Below are 22,792 nucleotides of genomic sequence, written 5' to 3'. Positions count from 1 at the left end.
CACAGCGATGGGTGGGTGTTTTTCTTGGGGTGCACTCCCCAGATGATGGCAAAACAAACACAGTCTTTGTAGATGGTCTTCGGGTGGGGGGAGAAGATGTCTTCACCTGGGACAGCTGGAGCCACCCAGGCACACACTCCCAACGATGTTAAATAGGTGATTAATAGTTCTTCAGCCAGGTAGCTCCAGCTATCCCAGGCTAGGCAATGGGGGAGGGGTGCTTCAGTGGTGTGTGGGACCTAGCTGTAAGCAAGACCCCCACACACACTTCCACACACACACACCCCCCGCGATGTTCCGGCCCTCTAGCAAGTCTTCTTTCCTCCCCCCACTGATACAACAAAGTCTTTAGGGGAATGCACCAAAACACACCCACCTTTGGTTGATGAAGTTTCTCCCTCCTTCCACACTGGATAGTTGTTTTTTTCCCCCTCTCTCCAACTCTCTGCAGCAGTATTAAAGGTTGTTGAATTTTCTGCTCTCCTCCTCTCCCTCCGGATGGATTGGAATGTAGAAAGCCCCTTCCTCCTCTTCCTGGGCTGTTTCACAGGGCTCACTCCAGGCTTTCCAGGCAGGTGGTGGATGCAGAAACCCTCAATAAGAGATGGTTAGATGGCACTTAAAGTGCCGTAAACTGCAGGGTTACGGACCTAGAGCTGGTAATTGGGATTAGACTGGATGACCTTTTGTTGGTTGGTGCAGATATGATGGTAAGTACTGCAGGGAATAGAATACGGCCAGGGTGATCTCCTGGACTAGTGTCGATCGCCTGGATGGGTCGGAGAGGAATTTTCCCAGATTTTTTCACCCTAAATTGGCCTGGGTTTTTATTTGTTTTTTGCCTCTCCCAGGAGATCACATGGCTCCGGTTGGGGTGGAGTGTAGAATGTTTTTAGTATAAGTTACAGTGGTATGGGGTGGACTGGTTGGGCTGAGTGCTCTTTGCCTTTCCGTCATTGTTCACGGGTTTGTATGTAACCTGTAGGGCTGCTGATGAAGGGCTGTGCGGCTCTTTGTCGGCCGGCGCGGACACGATCGGCGGAAATGGCCTCCTTCTGCGCTGTAAATTTCTATGTTTCTGTAATGCTGTGATTAGTTCCGGTTGGTTCCAATTTTTTGGGGCGGTTTTTTGGGCGAGCGATATTGTGGCCGATATGTGTGCGAGATGGTGACATGGATGCTCGACGATCTCATGGCCATTAGTTTTGGTAAATATGCTCTTCATGACAAAAAAAAGTGGGCAATCGTTAATATTGAAACGCGGCGTTAAATCCATGCGGAAAATAACGCTGGCCGATATTATGGCCATTGAATTCACCCATTCAGTTGATTCCTCCCAAAAAAAGTGGGCAGGTGGTAATATTTTTTCTCGCCATTAAGCACATGGGGAAAGTAACACTCGCTGATAAGTTTCTGAAAAATGTCCACCAGTTTCCATTTTGTGCCAAAATGGGCGATATATGGGTGTTATACATCATTTCAGCAGTAAAATGGGCGTTAAATGGGCATTAAGCATACAAAAACAGTGGAGGTTCTAGCCCTTGGTCCTTTCATACAAGTCATTAATATATATTGTAAATAGTTGAAGCCCCAGCACTGATCCCTGTGGCACCCCATTAGTTACTGATTACCAACTGGAAAATGACCCATTTATCCCAACTCTCGGTTTTCTGTTAGTTAGCTAATCCTCTATCCATGCTAATATATTACCATCAACCCCGTGAGCTCTTATCTTGTGCAGTAACCTTTTATGTGGCACCTTATTGAATGCCTTCTGGAAATCCAAATACACCATATCCACTGGTTCCCCCTTATCCAGCCTTCTCATTACATCCTCAAAGAACTCCAGCAAATTTGTCAAACATGATTTCTATATCATAAAACCATGCTGATTCTGTTTGACTGCATTATGATTTTCTAAATGTCCTGCTACTGGTTCCTTAATAATGGTGCCAGCATTTTCCCAACGATAGATGTTAGGTTATATTTTCCTGCTTTCTGCAGCCCTCCTTTTTTAAATAGGGGCATTACATTTGCGGTTTTCCAATCCGCTGGGACCTCCCCAGAATCCAGACAATTTTGGTAGATTGCAACCAATGCATCCACTATCTCTGCAGTCACTTCTTTTAAGACCCTAGGATGTAAGCCCTCAGGTCCAGGGGACTTGTTCATATTTAGTCCCATTATTTTACTGAGTACTTTTTTTTTAGTGATGGTGATTGTTTTAAGTTTCCCCCTCCCTTTCGCCCCTGATTATCTATTATTGGGATGTTTTTAGTGTCTTCTGCCATAAAGACTGATACAAAGTATGTGTTTAAAGTCTCTGGGCTACATTTTCCACTTTTTTTGCATGCTTAACACCCACTTAACATCCATTTTACTGCTGAAATGACATATAACGTCCATATATTACCCATTTAGCCACAAAATGGAAACTGACGGGCATTTTTCGGACACTTATCGGCAAGCGTCACTTTCCCCATGTGCTTAACGGCGGGAAAAATAATACTGGAATCATCAGAAAGGGCAAAATCAACGTCCATAATATCGGCCAGCGTTATTTTCCGCACGGAATTAATGCTGCAATTCAGTAAAGTGGCCGCCCACTTTATTTTGTCGTAAAGATCACACTTGCCGAACTAACACCCAGGAGAGCGTCACTTTCACCACCTCGCACACATCTCGCCCACAATATCGCTCGCCCAAAAAACCACGCGGAAAAAGTGGACCTAACCAGAACTACTCACAGCGTTATGGACGCCATGTTCTAAATCATTTAAAAGGCTGCTCTGCTTCAACCTCGGGGGAGTTCAGATGTACTCTGGAGGTGTTTGGAGGTAATGTGAACATCTGAACAAACATCTTATCATACTGTGAACGATTGGAATTTAATAGGTGTCTTCGCCGGGACATTCATTCTTTGTAACCAATCGGTGGAAAACAGAGAGCTACTGCAATGGGGCCTGTCCTTTCTCACCCTCTCTTGATGACCAATTACATGCTGCAGACTTGAGATGGCCAAAGGTACGCTCCACAGCATTATGTGCCCAATGTAAGACATGCCAGACTGATGAAGAGGACCAGACATTACACCCCCCGCAAATACATTCTTACCTCAACTTGCCAGATACCATCTGCCTTCGGAGACTGCATCCACAAAGAGGTTATCACTGAGGTATGCCAGCTGATAAAGGCAGATCTGCAGCCTACCAGCACCATCAGTACTGCACTGTCCATGAGGTCAAAGTCAACGAGGCGTCGGGTACTTTTCAGGCCTCAGCTGGCAACATTTGCGGTCTCTCTCAGCATGCCACACATTGCTGCATTAGACAGGTCACTGAAGTCCTGTATGCACGCAGGATGGACTTAATCAGCGGCAGTTGGCGAGAGCCGGGAGCAGTGTGAGTGAGGCCTATAAAGGCCCAGCGGGAGGTCGAGAGGCGGCGGCAGTCGGAGAGGCGGGAGCAGTGTTGGTGAGGCCTATAAAGGCCCAGCGGGAGGTCGAGAGGCGGCGGCAGTCGGAGAGGCGGGAGCAGTGTTGGTGAGGCCTATAAAGGCCCATCTTGTGCAGCTTCAGCGGGGAGAAAAAGCAAAAAAGATGTAGAAAGAAATCAAAAGGTGACGTCACAGCCAAAGGGGTAAGTGATTGGGTGGTGATTGGTGAGTAGTTTTCTTTTTCTTTTTATATCAGTAAATAACCTGTTAACATTATTGTCGTCAAATTAAGTGTATCTAAGGGTTAAGTCTTGGCAGGAGAGCTCGGTCACGTGATATGCTCCTCCTGTACTATGTGGGAACTCAGGGACAGTTCCGGTGTCCCTGACGACTACATCTGCCGGATGTGTATCCACCTCCAGCTCCTGACTGTCCGTGTTGCAGAATTGGAGCTGAAAGTGGATTCACTCTGAAGCATCCACGATGCTGAGAATGACGTGAGTTGGTCTTACCGCAGGTGAAGGGTCCACAGCCAGATAGGGAATGGAAGACCAGCAGGAAGAGTAGTGCAAGGAAGGTAGTGCAGGGGTCCCCTGCGGTCATCCCCCTGCAAAATAGATATACTGCTTTGGGTACTGTTGAGGGGGATGACTCATCAGGGGAGGGCAGCAGCAGCCAGGTTCATGGCACCGTGGCTGGCTCTGCTGCACAGGAGGGCAGGAAAAAGAGTGGGAGAGTGATAGTGATAGGGGATTCAATTGTCAGGGGAATAGATAGGTGTCTCTGCGGTCACAACCGAGACCCCAGGATGGTATGTTGCCTCCCTGGTGCAAGGGTCAAGAATGTCTCGGAGTGGGTGCAGGACATTCTGAAAAGGGAGGGTGAACAGCCAGTTGTCGTGGTGCACATTGGTACCAACGACATAGGTAAAAAACGGGATGAGGTCCTACAAGACGAATTTAAGGAGCCAGGAGCTAAATTAAAAAGTAGGACCTCAAAAGTAGTAATTTCGGGATTGCTACCAGTGCCACGTGCTAGTCAGAGTAGGAATCGCAGGGTAGCTCAGATGAATACGTGGCTTGAGCAGTGGTGCAGCAGGGAGGGATTCAAATTCCTGGGACATTGGAACCAGTTCTGGGGAAGGTGGGATCAGTACAAACCGGACGGTCTGCACCTGGGCAGGACCGGAACCAATGTCCTCGGGGGAGTGTTTGCTAGTGCTGTTGGGGAGGAGTTAAACTAATATGTCAGGGGAATGGGAACCAATGCAGGGAGACAGAGGGAAACAAAATGGAGACAGAAGCAAAAGAAGAAAGGAGATGAGTAAAAGTGGAGGGCAGAGAAACCCAAGGCAAAAAACAAAAAGGGCCACATTGCAGCCAAATTCTAAAGGGTCAAAGTGTGTTAAAAAGGCAAGCCTGAAGGCTCTGTGCCTCAATGCGAGGAGTATTTGGAATAAGGTGGACGAATTAACTGTGCAGATAGCAGTTAACAGATATGATGTGGTTGGCATCACGGAGACATGGCTCCAGGGTGAACAAGGCTGAGAACTCAACATCCAAGGGTATTCAACATTTAGGAAGGATAGACAGAAAGGAAAAGGAGGCTGGGTGGCGTTGCTGGTTAAAGAGGAAATTAATGCAATTGTAAGGAAAGACATCAGCTTGGATGATGTGGAATCGGTATGGGTGGAGCTAAGGAATACCAAAGGGCAGAAAACGTTAGTGGGAGTTGTGTACAGACCTCCAAACAGTAGTAGTAATGTTGGGGAGGGCATCAAACAGGAAATTAGGGATGCATGCAATAAAGGTGCAGCAGTTATCATGGGTGACTTTAATATGCATATAGATTGGGCTAACCAAACTGGAAACAATACGGTGGAGGAGGATTTCCTGGAGTGCATAAGGGATGGTTTTCTAGACCAATATGTCGAGGAACCAACTCGGGGGGAGGCCATCTTAGACTGGGTGTTGTGTAATGAGAGAGGATTAATTAGCAATCTCGTTGTGCGAGACCCCTTGAGGAAGAGTGACCATAATATGGTGGAATTCTACATCAGGATGGAGAATGAAACAGTTAATTCAGAAACCATGGTCCAGAACTTAAAGAAGGGTAACTTTGAAGGTATGAGGCGTGAATTGGCTAGGATAGATTGGCAAATGATACTTAAGGGGTTGACAGTGGATGGGCAATGGCAGACATTTAGAGACTGCATGGATGAAATACAACAATTGTACATCCCTGTCTACGTAAATATAAAAAAGGGAAGGTGGCTCAACCGTGGCTATCAAGGGAAATCAGGGATAGTATTAAAGCCAAGGAAGTGGCATACAAATTGGCCAGAAATAGCAGTGAACCCGGGGACTGGGAGAAATTTAGAACTCAGCAGAGGAGGACAAAGGGTTTGATTAGGACAGGGAAAATAGAATACGAGAGGAAGCTTGCAGGGAACATTAAAATGGACTGCAAAAGCTTCTACAGATATGTGAAGAGAAAAAGGTTGGTAAAGACAAACGTAGGTCCCCTGCAGTCAGAATCAGGGGAAGTCATAACTGGGATCAAAGATATGACAGACCAATTGAACAAGTACTTTGGTTCGGTATTCACTAAGGAGGACACAAACATTCTTCCTGATATAAAAAGTGTCAGAGGGTCTAGTAAGAAGGAGGAACTGAAGGAAATCCTTATTAGTCGGGAAATTGTGTTGGGGAAATTGATGGGATTGAAGGCCGATAAATCCCCAGGGCCTGATGGTCTGCATCCCAGAATACTTAAGGAGGTGGCCTTGGAAATAGTGGATGCATTGACAGTCATTTTCCAACATTCCATAGACTCTGGATCAGTTCCTATGGAGTGGAGGGTAGCCAATGTAACCCCACTTTTTAAAAAAGGAGGGAGAGAGAAAACAGGGAATTATAGACTGGTTAGCCTGACATCGGTGGTGGGTAAAATGATGGAATCAATTGTTAAGGATGTCATAGCAGCACATTTGGAAAGAGGTGACATGATAGGTCCAAGTCAGCAAGGATTTGTGAAAGGGAAATCATGCTTGACAATTCTTCTGGAATTGTTTGAGGATGTTTCCAGTGGAGTGGACAAGGGGGAACCAGTTGATGTAGTGTATTTGGACTTTCAGAAGGCTTTCGACAAGGTCCCACACAAGAGATTAATGTGCAAAGTTAAAGCACATGGGATTGGGGGTAGTGTGCTGACGTAGATTGAGAACTGGTTGGCAGACAGGAAGCAAAGATTAGGAGTAAGTGGGTACTTTTCAGAATGGCAGGCAGTGACTAGTGGGGTACCGCAAGGTTCTGTGCTGGGGCCCCAGCTGTTTACATTGTACATTAATGATTTAGACGAGGGGATTAAATGTAGTATCTCCAAATTTGCGGATGTCACTAAGTTGGGTGGCAGTGTGAGCTGTGAGGAGGATGCTATGAAGCTGCAGACTGACTTGGATAGGTTAGGTGAGTGGGCAAATGCATGGCAGATGAAGTATAATGTGGATAAATGTGAGGTTATCCACTTTGGTGGTAAAAACAGAGAGACAGACTATTATCTGAATGGTGACAGATTCGGAAAAGGGGAGGTGCAACGAGACTTGGGTGTCTTGGTACATCAGTCATTGAAGGTTGGCATGCAGGTACAGCAGGCGGTTAAGTAAGCAAATGGCATGTTGGCCTTCATAGCGAGGGGATTTGAGTACAGGGACAGGGAGGTGTTATTACAGTTGTATAGGACCTTGGTGAGGCCACACCTGGAGTATTGTGTACAGTTTTGGTCTCCTAACTTGAGGAAGGACATTCTTGCTATTGAGGGAGTGCAGCGAAGATTCACCAGACTGATTCCCGGGATGGCGGGACTGACCTATCAAGAAAGACTGGATCAACTGGGCTTGTATTCACTGGAGTTCAGAAGAATGAGAGGGGATCTCATAGCAACGTTTAAACTTCTGTCGAGTTTAGACAGGTTAGATGCAGGAAGAATGTTCCCAATGTTGGGGAAGTCCAGAACCAGGGGTCACAGTCTAAGGATAAGGGGTAAGCCATTTAGGACCGAGATGAGGAGAAACTTCTTCACCCAGAGAGTGGTGAACCTGTGGAATTCTCTACCACAGAAAGCTGTTGAGGCCAATTCACTAAATAGATTCAAAAAGGAGTTAGATGTAGTCCTTACTACAAAGGATCAAGGGATATGGCGAGAAAACAGGAATGGGGTACTGAAGTTGCCTGTTCAGCCATGAAGTCATTGAATGGCAGTGCATGCTCGAAGGGCCGAATGGCCTATTCCTGCACCTATTTTCTATGTTTCTATGTTTCACTGTGACCAGGGAGGCTCAGACTGAGAGGGCTCTCGGATTCTCCAGAATTGCTAACTTCCCCAAGGTGCAGGGAGCAATAGACTGTACGCACATCGCTATGCGGGCACCTTTTCAAGATGCAGAGGTTTTTAGGAACCTCAAGGGATTCCACTCCCTGAATGTGCAACTCATTGTCGACCACCAGCAAATTATTAATGCACTGAATGCTAAATTTCCGGACACCATCCATGATGCTCACATCCTGCGTGAGAGCTTGTTTAACTATCAGCCACAAGGTCAATGCTGGATGCTTGGTGACAAAGTATATGGCCTCGCCACCTGGCTGATGACCCCCCCTGCATGACACCCACACCGAAGCCGAGAGGTGATACAATGAGAACCACAGAGCCAAAGAGCCACTCGCAATATCATGGGGAAAACCATTGGAGTGCTGAAGCAGCGCTTTAGATGCCTGGACCACTCAGGAGGCGAGTTGCACTGCCACCCTGAGCAGGTAGCTCAATTCATGGTGGTGTGCTCCATGCTGCACAACTTGGCTATCAGGAGGGGACAAGAATTGCCTGATGAGTCTGACAGTCCACCTCAGCAGAGAGAGGAAGAGGAGGACGAGGAGGCGGATGCTGACATCAGCCCAGACAATCAGGCTGACGCTGAAGCCATGCCCCTGCCCCCCTGTAGATCGCATGAAAGGGCCTGTGGTGGCAAGACAGCTGCAAGACTCTTACGTCAGGAACTCATCAATGAGCGCTTTGCCTGAAAGAACGTTGGTGGCATTTACAAGTCTGACACACTGCTGGGTGTGCAGGTCATACATCAATGGTGGGCATCACTTTGGTGACAGTTAAAGTTTAAGTTGATTGAAGTTAAGTGTAATTATACCCTTTGATGTTAAGAAATCACCAGTGTATAATGGTGTAGCTATCTGAGCCAATGCCGCAACAAGGTTTTGTCAAATAAAAAACATTTAAATCGAACATTTGTCTGAAATCATCAGTATTTCTGTAAAAACCACCCTTCCCCTGCCCCCTCCACCCCCGCTTCTCCTCCCCACCTCGACCCCTTCAAGTTCCCCTCCTGACTCCAAGCCGCCTGGCCGAGGAGCTCCTCAGGCGATGCATCAATGGGGGTGGGTGTGTGGGATGATGGCTGAAGCGCTGTTTGGATGGATACGGGAGAGGACAGCCCCGGGGTGGGAACGTGCTCCGAGCCAGAAGCAAGTTTAGCTCCTGGCTCTGATGTGTCTTTGGCAATGGGGGTGCGTCACCTTGGGGTGCAGTGCTGTACTCGGGGACCACTGGGAACCCTCTGCCATCAGTGTTCCTGGCTCCCAGCTCCAGGGCCTCCTCCATCCCTTCCATGTTATTTCTTATTTGTTGGACAAAAACTTGGTGCCAACTATGTACTTGGTGCTTAGTAGGCCTTTTGCTGCTGGTGGATCTCCCTCGTGCCTCCCACTACACCCAGACAAGCACACACCACAGCCATTCACGCTTTCAGTCCCTCTCAGCTCCCTCCCTCTGTCTCCTCTTCTGCGCGTATCATGATGACCCTTGACCTCCTGAATCGCGGGAATTGAGCATTGCTATGCCGTTGCTAAGGACGGCGACACTTTACAGCAGAAGGTCGCAGAGATTTAACGCTGCCGTCCATTTCATATCCCTCGCGGTAATGCCCAATTTCAAAAATGGAAACTAGGGACTTTGAGAATGGGCGAGAAGCCGGCGATCTGAAAACACATTTTTGCCGCCCACGCTGAAAATAATACCCATTTTTGGGCAATCTGCACAAAAGTGCAAAATCTCACCCTCTGCCATCTCCCTGTTCCCCATTATTAATTTCCCAGTCTCTTCCTCTAGCTACTCTCTTCCTTTTTACATACCTGCAGAAGCTGTTACTTCTTGCTAGTTTACTCTCATAATCCATCTTCTCTCTATTATTTGTTTAGTCGTCTTTTGCTGATTTTTAAAAAATTCCCATTTCCTCTGGCCTCCCACTTATTTTGGCCACATTGAATGCCCTTGTTTTCAATTTGATACAATCCTTTACTTCCTCAGTTAGCCACCCTTCTCTTAAAGTCTTTCCTTCTCACTGGAATATATTTTTGCTGAGAGTTATAAAATATCTCCTTAAAACTGTCTTACACTTTAATTTATTTTCCCAGTCCACTTTAGCCAACTCTGCCTTCATACCAATGTAATTGTCTTTATTTAAGTTCAGGACACTGGTTTGAGACCCAACTTTCTCACCCTCCAATTGAATTTGAAATTCACTCATTCTTGGAGGATCCTTTACAAGGAGATTGTTTATTAATCCTGTCTCATTACACAATACCAGATCCAAGATAGCCTGGTCCCTGGTTGGTTCTGCAATGTACTGTTCAAGGAAACCATCCCGGATACATTCTATGAACTATTCTTAAAGGCTACCTTGGGCAATTTAGTTTGTCCAATCAATTATGAAATTAAAATCACCCATGATTATTGCCATAACTTTCTTACAAACCTCCATTATTTCTTGATTTATACTCCATCCAACAATGTAGCTACTGTTAGGGAGCCTATAGACTACACCCACCAGTGACTTCTTCTCCTTATTGGGCCCAAGTTATGGCTTTCTCTTAGAACGGCGCACCTCCGAGAGGCACGCCTATTTCGTAGAAGAAAAAGTGCACCTATTATCTATCTCTGTATTCTCCGATATTTTTCGGGCCCTTTCCAGGTCGGCGCGGTGCAGCAGGAGCTGCTGGGGGCAGGGCCAAGGCATCGCACCGAAGAACTGCCGGCGGGAGGGCGGGGCTAGGGCCCGGCGTCATACTTAGTGCCGGCAGCCCTGCGCATGCGCGCTGGAGCGTGCGCGCATGCGCAGTGGCACACAAACATTGGCACTCGGCCATTTTTAAAGGGACATGAAGAACAGTGCTGTTTGTTTTTGTGATTGATTTTTTGTGATTTTTTGTGCCTGAAGAGGTGCTTTTAGCAGAACTGTGGAAGAAATCACCTGCTGAAATCAGTGAGTGCATTTTGTTGCTGCTAAGCTTCCAGAACAAATGCTGCATTGGTGCATGCAAAATAAGCACTGTGTGTTTTGAAAAATCAGAGTGTCAATTCAATACAGCAATGGAACAACGTCCACCAAGAACAAAGAATTTCTTGCATGAGGAAGTGGAGACATTAGTCAACTTCATTGAGAACAGATGGCAGGAGCTGGATACCAGCAACAGAGGTCGCATAAAAGTGCCACCCAAAGAAATGAAGAAACGCTGGAACCAAGTTGCAGAAGATTACTGCGCAGTGGTGCATACCATGAGATCTGGAGGCCAGTGTCAAAAGAAATGGCACGACCTTGGTCAAGTGGTTAGTGTAAGTAATATTATAATTTTTCAATGGAATCTTAATTGTAAATGTGACCATCTGTATATGTTCCACCCTGCAGAAAGACGCACTCTGTAAAAAGTTATATTTTAATCTTTGCAGAAGAAATTGGCCCACAACAAAAGGGAAAAAACTCGAACAGGAGGAGGCACGCCCAATCTGCATCTACTGACACCCTTGGAACAGAGGGTAGCTGCTTTGATGAGTCATACATGGAGAAAAGCAATCAGTACAGCACAAGCTGGACCCACACGCGAGGAAGAGGGCAAGTCCTGAAAATGCATCGTGGCCCTTCAAATCAACCTGCTGCCTGGCCTGCTATGTGTGAGAGTACTCATGCCACCCATCCTGCCCCCTCCTTTGCTGCTAACCATTTGACTGTTCTGATATATTTTGCAGAAGATGATGCCAATCCTGAAGATCCTGAAGATCCAGAAGAAGAACCAGATGCGGACGATCCAGACCAAGGGTGGCTGCAGGCATTGACTGAAATATCTTCAGGGGAGACCTTTGAACTTAATATTTATGAGCACACATTAGCGGACATCAGTGTTTCAAACCCTTGAATAGGTTCTGGTTCCACCTTCTATGGTTTCACAGATTCCGACATTGCGGGTCCCATTGGTGCTGCTGGTGTAATGCAGCAGTTTACACCCACTGCCCCACCGTCCCAGCCCACGGCTCCCACTGGAGTGTTGCCGGATGCAAGACCCAGGGCCCCACCATCCCAGCCCGCGGCTCCCACTGGAGTGTTGCCGGATGCAAGACCCAGGGCCCCACCATCCCAGCCCGCGGCTCCCACTGGAGTGGTGCCACAAGGCAGACCCAGGCAGAGGAGAAGGAGATTGGAAACACGCTCTCCTGAGATGCAGCATGCAACAGATGTGGCTCAGGTTATGCCATTGGGTGTGGAGAGCAATGACCTTATCCGATCACTCGTGGGCAGCATCAGTGCAGTGGGTGAAGATGTAATGGTACTGACAGGAGAAATAGATGTAGTGACACGGGAAATGAGGGAGGGAATGTTCGAGGAGTGCAAGTGATGGCACAGGTCATCAGGGAGGGCATGCAGGTGATGGCGCAGGCCATCATGGAGGTAGCTGTTGCAATAAGGGCACACAGCCCAGCCAATCAAACGACACCCCCATGAAGAAGTGAACATTCACCGAGATGTGGATGAGACATGGCTGTAGCCTTTCTTTGCTGCTTTTGTTCTTGTTCTTGATGTAACTGTAGTAACTTTTTTCAAATTGAAATTGTTTTGTAAGTTTTGTAACTTTACAACTTATAAGTGATCTTAGGGTTTTTAAGTGATCTTATAATGTCGAGGAGAGGCGGGAGTTCCGGGGTCGGAGCGGCAGCGGCCTACAAAGGCCCAGATTCGCTGAGGCATCGGAGAGTCGAGGAGAGGCTGGAGTTCCAGAGTCGAGGAGGCGGGGCTTGTGCAGCTGCAGCAGGGAGGCAAAAAAGAAGTAGAAAGAAATCGAAAGGTGACGTCACAGCCAAGGGGGTAAGCGATTGGCTGGTGATTGGTGAGTAGTTTTTCTTTTTCTTTCTATATCAGTTAGTAGCCTTTAGCATTGTTGTTGCCAATTTAAGTTCATCTAAGGGCAAATCATGGCAGTACAGCTCGGACACGTGTTATGCCCCTCCTGTACTATGTGGGAAGTCAGGGACGCCTCCGGTGTCCCTGACGACTACGTGTGCGGAAGTGCACCTGCCTCCAGCTCCTGACGGACCGCATTGTGGTACTGGAGCTGAGGGTGGATGAACTCTGGAGCATCCACGATGCTGAGAATAACGTGAATAGCACGTTTAGTGAGTTAGTCTTACCGCAGGAAAAGGGTACACAGCCAGATAGGGAACGGAAGACCAACAGGAAGAGTAGTGCAAGGAAGGTAGTGCAGGGGTCCGCTGCGGTCATCCCCCTGCAAAACAGATACACCGCTTTGAGTACTGTTGAGGGGGATGACTCATCAGGCGGGAGCAGCAGCAGCCAAGTTCATGGCACCATTGGTGGCTCTGCTGCACAGGAGGGCAGGAAAAAGAGTGGGAGAACGATAATGATAGGGGATTCAATGGTAAGGGGAATAGATAGATGTTTCTGCGGCTGCAACCGAGACTCCAGGATGGTATGTTGCTTCCCTGGTGCAAGGGTCAAGGATGTCTCGGAGCGGATGCAGGACATTCTAAAAAGGAAGGGTGAACAGCCAGTTGTCATGGTACATATATGTACCAACGATATAGGTAAAAAACGGGATGAGGTCCTACGAGACGAATTTAGGGAGCGAGGAGTTAAATTAAAAAGTAGGACCTCAAAAGTAGTCATCTCAGGATTGCTACCAGTGCCACGTGCTAGTCAGAGTAGGAATCACAGGATAGCTCAGATGAATACGTGGCTTGAGGAGTGCTGGAGAAGGGGGGGTTTCAAATTCCTGGGGCATTGGAACCGGTTCTGGGGGAGGTGGGACCAGTACAAACCGGATGGTCTGCACCTGGGCAAGACCGGAACCAATGTCCTCGGGGGAGTGTTTGCTAGTGCTGTTTGGGAGGAGTTAAACTAATATGGCAGGGGGATGGGAACCTATGCAGGGAGACAGAGGGAAATAAAATGGAGCCAGAAGCAAAAGATAGAAAGGAGAATAGTAAAAGTGGAGGGCAGAGAAACCCAAGGCAAAAAACAAAAAGGGCCACTTTACAGCAAAATTCTAAAGGGTCAAAGTGTGTTAAAAAGACAAGCCTGAAGACTCTGTGCCTTAATGCGAAGAGTATTTGGAATAAGGTGGACGAATTAACTGCACAGATAGCAGACATGGCTCCAGGGTGACCAAGACTGGGAACTCAACATCCAAGGGTATTCAGCATTTAGGAAGGATAGACAGAAAGGAAAAGGAGGCTGGGTGGCGTTGCTGGTTAAAGAGGAAATTAATGCAATTTAAGGAAGGACATTAGCTTGGATGATGTGGAATCGTTATGGGTGGAGCTACGGAATACCAAAGGGCAGAAAACGCTCGTGGAAGTTGTGTCCAGACCACCAAACAGTAGCAGTGAGGTTGGGGACAGCATCAAACAAGAAATAAGGAATGTGTGCTGTCATGTATTCAACCAGCATTGTAACCCATGTATAAACTGACCTAAGTTGTACACCGTGAGAACACTGACCACTAGGTGGGAGACATTCCTAACCTGGACCTTCAGGTATAAAAGTGGAAGCTCCACCCACCTTCATCACTTGAGTGCTAAGGAATAAAGGACAGGTCACAGACTGACCTTCTCTCAAGCATGGGCCTCTTGTGCATTTATACTGTGTAGTAAGGACGTATGCAATAAAGGTACAGCAGTTATCATGGGCGACGTTAATCTACATATTGATTGGACTAACCAAACTGGTAGCAATGCGGTGGAGGAGCATTTCCTGGAGTGTATTAGGGATGGTTTTCTAGACCAATATGTTGAGGAACCAATCAGAGAGATGGCCATCCTAGACTGGGTGTTGTGTAATGTGAAGGGACTAATTAGCAATCTTGTTGTGCAAGGCCCCTTGGGGAAGAATGACCATAATATGGTAGAATTCTTTATTAAGATGGGGAGTGAAAAAGTTAATTCAGAAACTAGAGTCCTGAACTTAAGGAAATGTAACTTTGACGGTATGAGGTGCGAATTGACTAGATTAGACTGGCAAATGATACTTGAAGGGTTGACAGTGGATAGGCAATGGCAAATATTTAAAGATCACATGGATGAACTTCAACAATTGTACATCCCTGTCTGGAGTAAAAATAAAATGGGGAAGGTGGCTCAACCGTGGCTAACAAGGGAAATTAAGGATAGTGTTAAATCCAAGGAAGAGGCATACAAATTAGCCAGAAAAAGCAGCAAACCGGAGGACTGGGAGAAATTTAGAATTCAGCAGAGGAGGACAAAGGGTTTAATTAAGAAGGGGAAAATAGAGTACAAGAGAGGAAGCTTGCCGGAAACGTAAAAACTGACTGCGAAAGCTTCTACAGATCTGTGAAGAGAAAAAGATTAGTAAAGACAAACGTAGGTCCCTTGCAGTCGGATTCGGGTGAATTTATAATGGGGAACAAAGAAATTGCAGACCAATTGAACAAGTACTTCGGTTCTGTCTTCACAAAGGAAGATACAAATAACCTTCCGGATGTACGAGGGGACAGAGGGTCCAGTGAGAAGGAGGAACTGAAGGATATCCTTATTAGGCGAGAAATTCTGTTAGGGAAATTGACGGGATTGAAGGCCAATAAATCCCCAGGGCCTGATAGTCTACATCCCAGAGTACTTAAGGAAGTGACCCTAGAAATAGTCGATGCATTGGTGATCATTTTCCAGCAGTCTATCGACTCGGGATCAGTTCCTATGGACTGGAGGTTGCTAATGTAACATCACTTTTTAAAAAAGGAGGGAGAGAGAAAACGGGTAATAATCGACCAGTTAGCCTGACATCAGTAGTGGGGAAAATGTTGGAATCAATCATTAAGGATGAAATAGCAGCGCATTTGGAAAGCAGTGATAGGATCGGTCCAAGTCAGCATGGATTTATGAAAGGGAAATCATGCTTGAAAAATCTTCTGGAATTTTTTGAGGATGTAACTAGTAGAGTGGACAAGGGAGAACCAGTGGATGTGGTGTATTTGGACTTTCAAAAGGCTTTTGACAAGGTCCCACACAAGAAATTGGTGTGCAAAATCAAAGCACATGGTATTGGGGGTAATGTACTGACGTGGATAGAGAACTGGTTGGCAGATAGGAAGCAGAGAGTTGGGATAAACGGGTCCTTTTCAGAATGGCAGGCAGTGATTAGTGGAGTGCCGCAGGGCTCAGTGCTGGGACCCCAGCTCTTTACAATATACATTAATGATTTAGATTATGGAATTGAGTATAATATCTCCAAGTTTGCGGATGACACTAAACTGGGTGGCAGTGTGAGCTGTGAGGATGCTAAGAGGCTGCAGGGTGACTTGGACAGGCTAGGTGAGTGGGCAAATACATGGCAGATGCAGTATAATGTGGATAAATGTGAGGTTATCCACTTTGGGGGCAAAAGCAAGTAGGCAGAATATTATCTGAATTGCGGCAGATTAAGAAAAGGGGAGGTGCAACGAGACCTGGGTGTCATGGTTCATCAGTCACTGAAAGTGGGCATGCAGGCACAGCAGGTGGTGAAGAAGGCAAATGGTATATTGGCCTTCATAGCTTGGGGATTTGAATACAGGAGCAGGGAGGTCTTACTGCAGTTGTACTGAGCCTTAGTGAGGCCTCACCTGGAATATTGTGTTCAGTTTTGATATGCTAATCTGAGGAAGGATGTTCTTGATATTGAGGGAGTGCAGCGAAGGTTCACCAGACTGATTCCAGGGATGGCTGGACTGTCATATGAGGAGAGACTGGATCAACTGGGCCTTTATTCACAGGAGTTTAGAAGAATGAGAGGGGATCTCACAGAAACGTATAAGATTCTGACGGGACTGGACAGGTTAGATGCGGGAAGAATGTTCCCGATGTTGGGGAAGTCCAGAACCAGGGATATAGTCTTAGGATAAGGGCTAGGCCATTTAGGACTGAGATGAGGAGAAATTTCTTCACTCAGAGAGTTGTTAACCAATGGAATTCCTTGCCGCACAGAGTTGTTGATGCCGGTTCATTGGATATATTCAAGAGGGAGTTAGATATGGCCCTTATGGCTGAGGGGATCAAGGGGTATGGAGAGAAAGCAGGAAAGGGGTACTGAGGGAATGATCAGCCATGATCTTATTGAATGGCAGTGCAGGCTCGAAGGGCCGAATGTCCTACTCCTGCACCTATTTTCTATGTTTCTCTGTTTGTATGTAAGATTTTTCATGTTGAAATTGTTTTGTAACTTTTGTAACTTTACAAGTTTATAAGTGATCTTAAAGAGTCTTATTAAAAAGTAAAGTTTGATACAACAAATATTTTATTGCACTAACGTGAACTTTTTAATAAAATATTTTTTCATTAAAACTGAATCATGTTCCATTAACACAACACAACATCGGAACAACTCCAAAAAATAAACATGTCCATGCGCAACAGTAGTCGCAGAGCCCTCAGGCATCAGTAGTATAATGAAGTATAATGTGGATAAATGTGAGGTTATCCACTTTGGTGGTAAAAACAGAGAGACAGACTATTATCTGAATGGTGACAGATTAGGAAAAGGGGAGGTGCAAAGAGACCTGGGTGTCATGGTACATCAGTCATTGAAGGTTGGCATGCAGGTGCAGCAGGCGGTTAAGAAAGCAAATGGCATGTTGGCCTTCATAGCAAGGGGATTTGAGTACAGGGGCAGGGAGGTGTTGCTACAGTTGTACAGGGCATTGGTGAGGCCACACCTGGAGTATTGTGTGCAGTTTTGGTCTCCTAACCTGAGGAAGGACATTCTTGCTATTGAGGGAGTGCAGCGAAGGTTCACCAGACTGATTCCCGGGATGGCGGGACTGACCTATCAAGAAAGACTGGATCAACTGGGCTTGTATTCACTGGAGTTCAGAAGAATGAGAGGGGACCTCATAGAAACATATAAAATTCTGACAGGGTTAGACAGGTTAGATGCAGGAAGAATGTTCCCAATGTTGGGGAAGTCCAGAACCAGGGGTCACAGTCTAAGGATAAGGGGTAAGCCATTTAGGACCGAGATGCGGAGGAACTTCTTCACCCAGAGAGTGGTGAACCTGTGGAATTCTCTACCACAGAAAGTTGTTGAGGCCAATTCACTAAATATATTCAAAAAGGAGTTAGATGAGGTCCTTACTGCTAGGGGGATCAAGGGGTATGGCGAGAAAGCAGGAATGGGGTACTGAAGTTGAATGTTCAGCCATGAACTCATTGAATGGCGGTGCAGGCTAGAAGGGCCGAATGGCCTACTCCTGCACCTATTTTCTATGTTTCTATGTTTCTATGTAATTGAAGCGTTCACGGATGAGCTGCTGGCGCAGGGCTCGAGCAATCGTTAAAGGAGCATGATGAACGGCCCTCCTCCGACCTCGCGCTCCGGCATCTTTCCTGATCATCGTCATCATCCTCATCTTGCTCTTCCTAATTACTATCATCAGGCATTCTCCCCTCATGTGGGTCTTCTGGTTCCACTACCAGCTCCTGCTGCCTCATGATGGCTAAGTTATGAAGCATGCAGCACACAACAGTGATCTGACCAACAACCTGAGGAGAGTATTGCAAGTGGCCTCCAGAATGGTCCAGGCATCGGAAACGCTGTTTCAATATGCCAATGATCCTCTCAATGATGCTGCGCGTCGCAATGTGCGCCATGTTGTATTGACGGTCAGCTTCCGTCCGTGTTATGCGTAGGATTGTCATGATATAGGTGGCGAGGTCGTACCCTTTGTCTCCCAGTAGCCAGCTCTGCCCTTCTGGCTGCTGCTGAAACATGGCAGATATAACGCTGTCGCGTAGGATGAATGCATTATGGGTGCTGCCAGGGTATCTCGCATCGACTGACATGATGCGCTGCTTGTCGTCACACACGAGCTGCACATTTAATGGAGTGGAAACCTTTTCTATTCCTGAACTGCTCGGAATCCTCCACAGGTGCTCGCAAGGCGATGTGGGTACAATCAATGCAGTCCTGTACCTTTGGGAAGCCAGCAATCCTGGAGAAGCCCACAGCCCTCTCATGCATTGCCTGGCCGGTCATTGGGAACTTGATGAAGTCATTCCTCCGCGACCTGGTAAATGCAGGCATGTATTGCACTTTGAGAGATGGCACACACAGCTCCAGTTGTAGCTTGAAACGATCTCGAGGCATAGAAGGAAAGTGCAGCTGTTACCTTCACTGCAACAGACAAGGCAGTTGGCGTTCTGCTTCTCGGCTGTAAATCTGCTCTCAGCATATCACAGATCTCAACGACAACTTCTCTGCGGAAATGCAGCCTTTTGACACAATCAGCCTCGCCCATGTCCAGGTACGAACGCCTGGCTCAATATTGCCGACGTGGGTAAGGCCTCCTGCCCATCAGCCTATGGGCTATGACGTTCCTGGTGCAGTGAGCTCTAATCAATTCTCTCCTATGCAGTGAATTGATGGAGAACCATTGCATAATCTGTGGTGTTGATAATGCAGCACCCATACTTGAAGTACAAATTAAACTTTTAAACTTTTAAACTTGCTGGCTGGCTGGCTCCCCCTCCTGGTGCTTTGCACACCGCCCTATCCCCTGGCTGAACGGCTGACATCTCACAGCTCGGTGCCTGCTGCTGCTTCAGACAGGTAGGAAAATGTAATTTATTTGTTATTTGATTTATTTATAACTTATTATTCATGATGGCTCTTTATTTGTAAAAGTGAAGTGTTAAATGCTTGTAAAATTCCCTAACTTCACTCTAACTTCCCTCCCCCCCTACCACCCCCCGCGCCCACCCATCTCTCGTTCCCTGCACCTAATTTATCAAGTGTAGGCAGATTTTGCTGAACGTACAAAAATCTACACTTACTCAATTTTAAGTTAGTTTGGAGTAAGTTTTCGCTGCCTAAACTTGCAAAACAGGCGTAAGTGGCTGGACACGCCTCCTTTTGAAAAAAAAAACTGTTCTAAAATGAAACTATTCTAACTCACTAGAATTGGAGCAAACTAAATGGCAAGAATTGCAATTTCTAAGATGCTCCATTCTAAACTAGTTGCTCCAAAAAAATAAGAGCAACTCGAGCCGAAACGAGCCCACTATTTCTTGCCTCCCCCCAACCTGATTCTACATTTTGATCTTCTGAACCAATATCATTTCTCACTAATGCACTGATCCCATCCTTTATTAACAGAGCTACACCACCTCCTTTTTCTTGTTGTCTATCCTTCCGAATTGTTAAATACCCCTGAATATTCAGTTCTCAGCCTTGGTGATCTTGCAACCATGTCTCTGTAATGGCTATCAGATCATACCCATTTATATCTATTTGTACCGTCAACTGATCTATTTATTACAAATGCCATGTGCATTCAGATAAAGAGCTTTTAATTTTGCCTTTTTACCATTTTCCCCTGCTTTGACTCCACTTTCTGATACACTCTAATTTTTATACATTCTGTCCCTTCCTATCACACTCTAGTTATCATTTCCTCCATTGCTACACTGCTTTATTGCAATCTCCTTTCTCTTTGACTTTTAAAATTTCCACTCATCTGAACTCTGCCCCCCAACTATTTAGTTTAGAGCCCTTGCTACAGCCTTAGTTATTCAATTCACCAGGACACTAGTCCCACCACAGTTCAAGGGAAGCCCGTACCAACGGAACAGCTCCCTCTTATCACAGTACTGGTGCCAGTGCACCAGGAATCGAAGCCTATTTCTCCCACACCAGTCTTCGAGCTATGCAGGTCTGCTCGTTGCTCAGTTCATAATCCAGAGAAATTAAGTACCCCATCCACCCATCCCTCCAACCACTGTCTGCCCCACCTGTGACAGAGATTGTAGATCCCACATTTCTCTCATCAGTCACCTTAGAACTCATTGTAGTGTGGAAGCAAGTCATCTTCGACTTCGGGGGACTGCCTAAGAAGAAGATTCTGCTGCATGCTCCACATCTTGGTCATGATGATGCAGCCCTTCCCACCACAGGTTCCGCAACCACCTCAGGATGAGGAGGAGAAGGAGGAGGAGGAAGATGAGGAGTAGAAAGAAAGAAGGAGGTAGGGTGCAGATTCCTGTTCCCGTCAGGCTGTCCATGAGCACCTCATCCAAATCCCATTCTCCTGAATAAAACCCCAGATCCCCATTGCTTAGCATTTTACCTGTCACAGAACATAACAGTGTCCTTCTAGGCACAATGCTGAAATGAGAGCCACCACAAAATAAACCTTCAAAACATAATTTATAAATGAGTCAATGCCAAACTACATCACAACATTAATTGATCACCCTTGTGCTTTGCCTTACTGTCTGCCTTTCATGTTCCTTTGCCTACTCTAGTGCTCCTGCACAGTGCTACCGCAGTGGCTGCAGCATGGCTGGTGGAAGGCTGCTGATTTTCCATGGGGGCACTACAGATGGCCTTGCAAGATGACCTCGAGCAGCTCAGAGCCTAGAAGGCCCGTCTGTAGACTGCACCACCTCGGCATGGGTGGCAGCAATCTGCATTGGCTAGCTGATAGGCAGCGGCAAGGGCAATGGTGAGTGGCAGTGCTGGGAGTAGGAATGCTGTCACCCTGAGAGAGCAAGTTGCTGCTCCACAGACCCACTGCCACTGCCGGGACAGTGCTTCAGCATTCCTAGCCATCTGTTGGAGCACAGATTGATGGACTGGTGTAGGACCCTACAAGCCTCTTTCCTCACTCATAAACCCAGCCACAATGGCATCAGTTTGAGCTAGCGTGTCGGCAAACCTGAGCATCCACTATAGCACTTAGTCTTTGGATAGCTTCTGCCTCTACTGCAATGGAAACATCATGGTTGGGTCCACAAGTGTCCTAAAGGAGTTGCGCATCATTTCCATCCTGGAAATCATGGTCTCCAAGTTCTGTGCAAAGCCCCGTGCATTGTGGGAGCCGAACTCCTCCATGTTCCTTGACACTAAAATAAGGCTCTCTCGCAGACCTGCCATTGCACCGAGCAATTCTGTGTGAATGCACATCATCCTTTTCTGAAGGCCGCCCCATCAAAGTCATCATCTGAGTCTTGTGCAGCAGAACTAGTGCATGAACTTGCCCTCCCGAGCACCCGAGCTACACTTTCCCTCTGGCCTGGCTGCAGCCCACTCATGTCCGGTGACTCACCAAATGCAGACCTCGCCTCTGTACTACCCTCTAAAGTATGTGCAGTGTCATTTTCTGAACTGATGTCTGGAAGTGTCAGGTTGAGTGATGGTGCCAATTCTTCTCCTTCACTCTCCTTCTCTACAACGTCAGGGACAGACTCAGCTGCTGGTAGTCATTGGTATCTGAAAGGAGAAAGCCACACAGGTCAAGTTGTGGTGAGGGGAAGAGGAGAAAGCCAGATGTGCATGCTTACACCATCAGAAGCTTGTAAGTGAGAAAAGATTGTGGGAAGTGGGATGTGTGAAGAAGGATTAGTTATGAGCATACTCTCATCAGCAATGCTTTCAATCTCACCGCTCACCACGGTCTCAGTAACAATATTAAGAATAAAACCAGACGGACCACGCGGCATCGACCTAGGCACCGGCTTCAGACACGACAAAGGAACACTCAATGCAGTCGACCATGCAAAGTCCTCCTCACTAACATGCCAGGACTTGTACCAAAATTGGGAGAGCTGTCCCACAGACTAGTCAAACAACAGCCTGACATAGTCATACTCACAGAATCAAACCTTTCAGCCAGTGTCCCAGACACTTCCATCACTATCCCTGGGTACGTCCGGTCCCACCGGCATGATAGACCCTCCAGAGGTGGCGGCATAGTGGTATGCAGTCAGAAGGGAATGACCCTGGGAGTACTCAACATTGAATCTGGTCCCCATGAAGTCTCGTGGCTTCAGGCTAAGAATGAACAAGGAAACCTCCTGCTGATTACTACCTACTGCTCTCCCTTAGCTGATGCATCAGTACTCCTCCATGTTGAACACCACTTGGAAGAAGCACTCTGGGTGGGGGACTTCAATGTTCATCACCAAGAGTGGCTCGGTAGCACCACTACTGACCGAGCTGGCCATGTCCTAAAGG

This window comes from Pristiophorus japonicus, chromosome 6, assembly GCF_044704955.1.
Source record: "Pristiophorus japonicus isolate sPriJap1 chromosome 6, sPriJap1.hap1, whole genome shotgun sequence".
NCBI classification, from domain to species: Eukaryota; Metazoa; Chordata; class Chondrichthyes; family Pristiophoridae; genus Pristiophorus; species Pristiophorus japonicus.
The sequence above is the reverse complement of the archived record's forward strand: the minus strand, read 5'-3'. Positions refer to the sequence as shown.